Genomic DNA, 9,320 nt, shown 5'->3' with positions numbered 1-9,320 from the left:
GTCTTAATGACACAGGTAGCCTCATTTGTCAGCCCTAGGAGTTAAGTAGTGGGGATGCAGATAGTCTCATTCTCACTAGAAAGGCCAGGAGATGCACAGAAATTCAATTTGTAATCAATAAGAGAGGTCAATGGGTTTAGAAGTAAACCAAAAGGTTAGTTGGCCCTATGAGAAGAAAATAAGTCACAAAGTCAGTGTTGAGAAGAACTAAAAGCAAAACTCACGGCCATGGAGTCAGATCCAACTCACAGTGACCCCTCCTTGGGTTTCTGAGGTGGTATCACCATGTAAGTAGATTGCCCAATCTTCCTTCTGAGGAGTGGTTGGTGGGTTTGAACCGCCAGCCTTCTAGATAGCAGTCACATGCCATAGGCACTGTGCCACCAGAGAATGGATAAGCAGGTAAAAATGAAGTCATTGTAAAATAAGTCATCACAGAGAATAATTGGGAAGTGTCCAATATCTGTTTATATGTGTTGCTAATTCAGTGCACCAAGTATGACTTGGTTACCCAAGGGAAGCAGACAAGATGGAGATGTCAGCTTCTGCTTTCTTTGTTCTTTAATTCATCCCATAGCTAAAATAAGATCAGGACCACAAGGCATAACCTCTGGCTGGATAGGTAAAAGGATTCTAAATCTCATATTGAGTGTGGACTATAGGCAAGATGGGTAGGGTGAACAGCTGAAGAAGAAGGCAATTGTTTGCTTAGTTATGTGCTTCAGAAAGCATTTGCTCAAGGATGTGTCTCTCCTAACCAGTGAGAAATCTTGAAAAAGTTTATCACCCATTATAAGCATGAGAATGACATGAAGAGAAATGAGATAAGAGATTCAAGTTGTGATATTTTTTTCTGACGTTGTAAGGTCAACTACTATGTGTGATTCCATAAGTAAAAAATTATATTAGATCAAAGGACTCTGCTAGAGATTCATGTCAGTTTCCTGCTCATGTTATTATTCTTCCCTTTTCACCCAATCCTCCACTCAAATAACAACACAGAGTGACACAAAATTTTTATTGAAGATATTCAGTCAATTCTCATTATTCATGGATTCTGTATTTCAAATTAGCCTGCTCACTAAAATTTATTTGTAACACCAAAATCAATACTTGTGGCACTTTCAGTCATTCATGGACATATATAGAGTGGTGAAAAATTTGACTAACCCACTGCACATGTTGCTAGCAGAGGTCAAATAAGGTGACTTTCTGTCTTCTTATTTCAGCTCTTATCCTGTAAACAAGTGTCCTATTTGCTGTTTACTTATTGCTACTTTTTTTTTGTACTTTGTTAGCAATTTTGCTGTTTCAAATGGCCTCCAAGTATAGTGATGAAGTACTTTCTATTGTTCCTAAGTGCAAGGAGGTTAGAGGGAAAATATATCTGGCACCAGTTATAATGCTATTGGCCATGAGTTTGATATTGATGAATCAATAATATGGTGCATCCAGAAAAAGGAAGAGGAAATTTGTTAACTTCTACATGAGGCTGTTCCAGAAAGTGGTAAAATAACATGTATAGTGTGTGATGAAATTATGGGAAAGGGACTAAATGTGTAGATTTATGAGATAGCAAACGAAGAAAAAAAGTGCAATGGACAGTATTGTTGTGAGGCTGAAAACCAAAACACATTTATGATCATGTTATGCAGGGTCAAAAAAAAGGTTAAACTCTTCTTGGCTTGTGTTTTGTTATAAAAGAAGTATCATATATAATTAATTACTTATAGTAAACATACATTAAATAAGGTGCCTTCAAACTGAAACACACATAAAACAAGATTATATATTGATCAGTTGATAAAAATGTGTGACCAAAGAGTCTCAAGCACCCAATCCTAGGAGCAATGGCTTAATATTCACTAATTCAATGATCACAGTGCCTTTATAGAGTATAACTACTGCAAATAACGGGAATTGCTTTACCAAACTAAAACTATTGCCATTGAGTCGATTCTGACTAATAAAGACCCTGTAGGACAGAGTAACTTCCCCTTAGGGCTTCCAAGTCTGTAAATCTTTACAGAGCAGACTTCCACATTTTTCTCCCACAGATTGGTTGGTGGGTTTGAAGAATCTTTCAGCTAGCAGCCAAGTACTTAAGGAATTCACCACCAGGAATCTTACTTTTAAAACACAGAAGCAAAGAGCTACATATAGAAACACACTAATAAGATATTTTAATATATTAGAAGACTTTAATGCACTATTCTTAGTACAAAATAGATCAAAGGGGCAAAAAATGAATGAGGAGGTATGATATTTAAACAACATAAACAATAGAGCAGATCTTAAGGATAAATATTGAATTCTATACCTGTATAATGAAGACTACACATTCTTCTCAAGCAGTCACAGTCAATACATAAAACTTGGTCATATATTAGGTTACAAAAAAGCAGCAGTGAGCTCCATCAAATAGACATATTACCTCATTTAAAAACCTAGGTGAAGAAGATAATTTCATAGAGAAATTAAGATTACCAACATTGACTTGCTTTTAATTACCAAGTTTAAAAGACTAATTTTCATAAAATAAATAAGTAATTAAGGATCCACCCCACAAAAAAAAAAGGAACAGCCTTTGATGGTTTTACAGGGGAATTCTATCAAACCTTTTGAAATCCCTCTAGTCCCAAAGCATTGCAAAGGAACAAAACCTCCTTAATTCTTTTTATGAAGCAAATATAATACTCATACTAAAAACCAAATAAAGGAGAATAAATAGATAAAACTACAAACTAATATTACTCCTGCATATCAGTGCAAAAATACTAAATAAAATATTAGCAAGAAGATTCAAACATGACATTGAAAATACAATGTGACCAATTGGGATTTATTTCAGGAATACAAGATTAGTTAAATATAATAAAATCCATTAATATAATAAACAATATTAATAATCTTTGTTGTTGTTGTTGTTATGTGCCATCAAGTTGTCTCTGAATCATAGTGACCTTACATACAACAGAACAAAACAATGCCCGGTCCTATCCAAGATTCACAATCCTTACTATACCTGAATCCATCACTGCAGCCACTTGATCAATCCATTTTATTGAGGGTCTTCCCCTCTTTCATAGACCCTCCACTTTACCAAGCATGACATCCTTCTCCAGAGAATGGTCCATTCTGACAACATGACCAAAGTAAGCAAAACAAAGTCTGGTCATTCTTGCTTCCAACAAGCATTCCAGCTGCAGTTCTTCCAGGACAGATTTGTTCTTTGAGCAGTCCACAGTACTTTCAGCATTCTTTGCCAACACCACAACTCAAAAGCATCAACTCTTCTTCAGTCTTCCTAATTCACATTGTCCAGCTCTCACATGCATATGAGGTGATTGAAAATACTATAGCTTGGGACAGGTGCATCTTAGTCTTCAAGGAGATATCTTTGCTCTTCAGTGTTTGAAAGAGGTCTTTTGCAACAGATTTGCCCAATGTGATACATCTTTTGATGTCTTGACTTCTGCTTCCACTGGCTTTGATTGTTGAACCAAGTAATATTAAGCATTTGACAGCTTCAAACTTTATCTATCATGACGCTGCTTATTGGTCCAGTAGTGAGGATTTTTGTTTTCTTTATATTGAGATGTAATCCATATATATTAATAATCTATGGGAAAAGTCATGTTAATATGCTTATTTCCATAAATGCTGAAAAGCTTTAGACAAAATTGAACACCTATTTATGAATTTAAAAAAAGCACTCAAAAAAATAGAAATTAAGGATATTTTTTATCATAACAAAAAGTTTTCTGACATTAGGGGAATGCCAGCCTAGTAGCAGTGAGCACAGCCAGTGGTCAGATCTTGGTTTCCAAATATTCTCTAAAACCAAAAAAAAAAAAAAAACCTCACTGCCCTCAAGTGGAACCCGACTCACAACAACCCTTCCTTGGGTTTCCGAGGCAGTATCACTATGGAAGTAGATTGCCCAATCTTCCTTCCAAGGAGTGACTGGTGGGTTTGAACCACCAGCCTTCTGGTTAGTAGTCAAATGCCTTAGGAACTATGCTACCAGAGCTCCTAAATATTCTCTAATAGGCAAAAATTTGAATGGAAACAATGCCTTATCCACTACACCACCAAAGCTCTTTAACCCCAAATTGAGAGACCTAGAAAATAGCTGACTAGTAGTACTCTTCAAAATTATCAAGATCATGAAAGACAAGAAAGAATGAGAAATTTATACAGATTTGAATGAGATTAAGGAAGCAGGATTGGATCCTAAAACAAAGGGAAAAACTGATAAAAATGAAATTAGATCCTTAGTTTAGTTAATACTGTTGTATTAATGTTAAGTTGAGAGCCACAGGAATGCAGGTAAGGCTGGGCAGACAGGCCAGGCACCCAGATGTGGGAGGCAAGGGAGGAGCCAGGACTGAGACAGAACCATGGGAACACAGGTAAGGGGAGGGAGACAGGCCACACACCCAGGAGGCAGCAAGGGAGGAAAAAGCCAGGGACAATAGAGCAACGGAATCAGGTAAGAAGAGGGTGGAGAGGTGTTGAACATCTAAGAAAGACAAACTTGTCTGTCAGTTTGTCGTACTGTGGTGGCGTGTTGCTGTGAGGCTTGAGGCTGTGCCACCAGCATCTCAAATGCCAGCAGAGTTCCTCATGGTGCACAGGTTTCAATATAGTTTACAGATTGAAACAGACTAGAAAGAATGAAGAGTCCATCCACTTCTCAAAAAATTGGCCAGAGAAAACCTTATGAATAGCAGAGAAACCCTGTCAGATGTATTACTGGGCTACTTTATGAATAGCCCTGAAACACTGTCCAATACAGTGCAGCCCCTAAGGTCAGAAGGCACTCAAAATATGAGTGGGAAAGAGCTGCATCATCAGAGTAGAACTAACCTTAATGATATGGATAAAGGAAAGCTTTTGAGGCCTCCATTTGCTGATGTGGCACAACTCAATTTGAGGAGAAACAGCTGAAAACATCCATTAATAATTGGAACATGGAATGTACAAAGTATGAATCTAGGAAAATTGGAAGTTGTCAAAAATTAAATGAAATGCATAACGATTGACATCCAAGGCATTAGTGAGCTGAAATGGACTGGTTTTGGTCATTTTGAGTCAGACGACCATATGATCTATTATGCCAGGAATAACAGTTTGAAGAAGAATGGTATGGCATTCATCATCACAAAGAACGTTTCAAGATCTGTCCTGAAGTACAATGCTGTCAGTGATAGGATGATATCCATATGACTACAAAGAAGCCCAGTTATGATTATTCAAATTTACTCACCAACCACCAAACCCAAAGATGACGAAATTGAAGATTTTTATCAACTTCTGCAGTCTGAAATTGACCAAACATGCAATCAAGATGTGTTAATTATCACTGGTTACTAGAATGCAAAAGTTGGAAACAAAGAAGAATTACTGGTAGTTTGAAAATTTGGCCTTGGTAATAGAAATAACACTGGAGACCGCATGATAGAATTTTGCAAGACCAATGACTTATTCATTGCAAACACCTTTTTTCAATAACACAAACAGCAGCTATATACATGTACATCACCAGATGGAGTACACAGGACTCAGATTCACTACATCTGTGGTTGGAGGCAATGGAAAAGCTCAGTATCTTTAGCCAAAACAAGGCCAGGAACTGAGTGTGGAACAGTCCATGAACTGCTCATATGCAAATTTAACTTGAAGTCGAAGACAATTAAAACAAATCCACAAGAGCCATAATATGACCTTGAATATATCCATCCTGAATTTAGAGACTATCTAAAGAATAGATTTAATGCATTGAATACCAATGAATGAAAACCAGAAGAATTATGGGATGACATCAAAAACATCATCCATGAAGAAAGCAAGGGTATTAAAAAGATTAGAAAGGAAGGAAAAAACAAAATGGATGTCAGAACAGACTCTGAAAATTGCCCTTGATTGGAGAGTAGCTAAAGCAAATGGAAGAAATGACAAGATAAATGAGCTAAACAGATTACAAAGAGCAGCTCAAGCAAAGTCAATTACTATAACAAAATGTGCATAGACTTGGAGTTAGAAAACCAAAAGGGAAGAATATGCTTGGCATTTCTCAAGCTGAAAGAACTAAGGAAAATATATAAGCCTTGTGTTGCAATACTGAAAGATTCTATGGGCAAAACATTGAATGATGCAGGAATCATCAAAAGAAGATGGAAGGAATACACAGAGTCATTGTACCAAAAAGAACTGGTCAATCTTCATCCATTTCAGAAGGTGGTGTATGATCAAGAACCAGTGGTATTGAAGGAAGAGGTTGAAGCTGCACTGAGGGAACTGGCAAAGAACAAGGTACTAGGAATTGACAGAATACCAGTTGAGATGTTTCAACAAATGGATGCCCCACTGGAGGCACTCACTTGGTTATGCCAAGAGATTTGGAAGACAGCTATCTGGCCAACTGACTGGAAGAGATACATATTTGTACCCATTCCAAAGAAAGATGATCCCACAGAATGTGGAAATTATAGAACAATATCATTAATATCACATGCAAGTAAAATCTTACTGAAGATAATTCAAAAAAGGTTGCAGTAATATATTGACTGAGAACTTCCAGAAATGCAAGCTGGATTCAGAAGAGGATGTGGAACAAGGGATATCATAGCTGCTGTCAGATGGATCTTGGCTCAAAGCAAAGAATACCAGAAAGATGTTTACTTATGTTGCATTGACTATGAAAAGAATTTGATTGTGTGGATCATAACAAATTATGTGTAACACTGAGAAAAATGGGAATTCCAGTACTTAATTGTACTCATGAAGAACCTGTGCATAGACCAAGAGGCTGTCATTCGAACAGAACAAGGGGACACTGCATGGTTTAAAATCAAGAAGGGAGTGTGTCAGGGTTGTATCCTTTCACCATACTTATTTAATTTATAGGCACTCTGGTAGCATAGTGCCTAAAGCACTTGACTGCTAACCAGAAGGCCGGCAGTTCAAACCCACCAACCACTCCTTGGAAGGAAAGTTGGGCAATCTACGTCCATAGTGATACTGCCTCAGCAACCCACAGAGGGGTTGCTATGAGTCAGGGCCAACTTGACGACACATAACAGCAACAATAACATTTAATTTTTATGCTGAGCAAATAATCCAAGAAGCTGGACTATATGAAGAAGAAATGTCATCAAGATTGAAGGAAGAATCATTAACAACCTGCGATATGCTGATGACAGAACTTTGCTTGCTGAAATTGAGGATGACTTTAAGTGCTTACTGATGAAGATTAAAGAATACAGTCTGCAGTAGGATTGCTCTCAATATAAAGAAAACAAAAATCCTCACAACTAGACCTACAAGCAACATTACAATAAATGGAGAAAAGATTGAAGTTGTCAAAGACTTCACATTCCTTGGTTCTATAATTGATGCCAATGGAACCAGCAGTCAGGACAACAGATGACATATAGCACTGGGCAAATTGGACCTTTTTCAAGTGCTGAAGAGCAAAGATATCTCCTTGAGGACTAAGGTGCACCTGATACAAGCCATGGTATTTTCAGTAGCATCATATGCATGTGAAAGCTGGGCAATGAATAAGGAGGACCGAAGAGGAGTTGATGCTTTTGAGTTGTGGTTCTGATGAAGAATGTTGAGAGTACCATGGACTGCTAAAAGATCTAACAGATCTGTCCTGGATGAAGTGCAGATGGAATGCTCCTTGTAGGTGAGAACGGCCAGACTTCATCCAACCTACTTTGGTCATGTTGTCAGAAGGGACCATTATCTGGAGAAGGCTGCCATGCTTGGTAAGGAAGGTGTCAACAAAGGAAAGGAAGGCCCTCAACAAGATGGACTGACACAGTGGCTGCCAGGATGGGCTCAAGTATAACAAGGATAGTAGAGTTGGCATGGGACCCAGCAGTGTTTCATTCTGTTGTGCATAGGATCACTATGAGTCAGAAGCAACTTGACAGCACCTAATAACAACAACAACAATATTAAGTTCCTGATGTTTTTTTTTTCTCCCGAGAGAGGAAGTTCAATTTATTGGCAGTCACAGGTCACACAGGACAGTGCTACCAAGCCCTTCATGAATGCAGGGCCCACCACTTCTCCAAGGGGCCATGATTGGGGATATATTTGACTCCACAACCATCTGAGATGAAGTACTTCTCAGACACCATGTCTTGAGACTCATCAGCATCAAACTTCGTAAAGCCCTGCTTCTTAGAGATATGGATCTTCTGGCACCTAGGGAACTTCAACTTGGCCCTGCACCATGCGTTGGTCACATGTTCCTTGTTTTGAAGCTTGGTGTGAATAGACATGATGACTTAGCCAATGTGGACTCTGGCCACTGTACCCTTGGATTTTCCAAAGGCACCTCTCATACTGGTCTGGAGCCTAAATTAGAAACAGCAGAAATTAGTGAGACCAGAGCTATGAAAGAGAAGAAAAAGATTATCTCCATAGTCTGTTAGGGCAACCCATAGGTGCCAAAAGGCTGTGTACACTACTGAGGAATTTGCTATTTTCAGCCATTGCATGTTAAGTTCCTGATTTTGATAATTCTATTATGATTATATAGGAGTTCTGGTAGTGTAATGCCTAAGGCACTTGACTGCTAACCAGAAGGCTGGCAGTTCAAACCCACCAGCCACTCCTTGGAAGGAAGGTTGGGCAATTTACTTCCATAGTGATACTGCCTCGGAAACTCAAGGAGGGGTCACTATGAGTTGGATCTGATTCAATGGCACATAACAACAACATCATTATGATTATATAAGTTGCTATCATTAGAGAAAGCTGAGCATACAAAAACTTTTTTTTTTTTTTCCTAAGTCTAGAATTATGTCAGGGAGCTCTGATAGCATAGTGCCTAAGGCATTTGACTGCTAACCAAAAGGCTGGTGGTTCAAACCCACCAGCCACTCCTTGGAAGGCTGATCGAGCAATCTACTTCCATAGTGATCAAAAACAAAAACCTTCACTGCGGAAGTAGATTGCCCAACCTTGCTTCCAAGGAGTACTTGACGCATTTGAACCACCAGCCTTCTGGTTAGCAGTCAAATGCCTTAGGCACTATGCCACCAGATCTCCCTCCATAGTGATACCACCTCGGAAACCAAAGAAGGGGCCGCTATGTCAGATTTTGTCCAAATAAAAAGGTTAAAATTTATTTATAGGGTTTTGTATGTCTCATGAGAGTACTTGAATGGTGTAAATGATTAAATTGCTAGGCTTCTCACAAAAGATTGGATGTATGAGTCCACCCAGAGGTGCTTCAAAAGAAGAGCCTGACAATCTACTTCTGAAAAATCAGTCATCGACAACCCTCATAGAGC

General features: G+C 38.4%; 1 pseudogene; it reads right to left on the bottom strand.

The window, feature by feature from the left end:
• Positions 1-8,434: 8,434 nt before the first annotated feature.
• LOC122150714 lies at positions 8,435-8,522 on the bottom strand (annotated as a pseudogene).
• Positions 8,523-9,320: the final 798 nt, after the last annotated feature.

This window comes from Orycteropus afer, unplaced genomic scaffold (genome assembly GCF_000298275.1).
Source record: "Orycteropus afer afer isolate SDZICR_OR568_19922 unplaced genomic scaffold, OryAfe1.0 scaffold00210, whole genome shotgun sequence".
In the NCBI taxonomy this organism is placed as follows: Eukaryota; Metazoa; Chordata; class Mammalia; order Tubulidentata; family Orycteropodidae; genus Orycteropus; species Orycteropus afer.
Note: the sequence above shows the minus strand (reverse complement) of the source record. Positions and strands in the feature narration are given on the sequence as shown.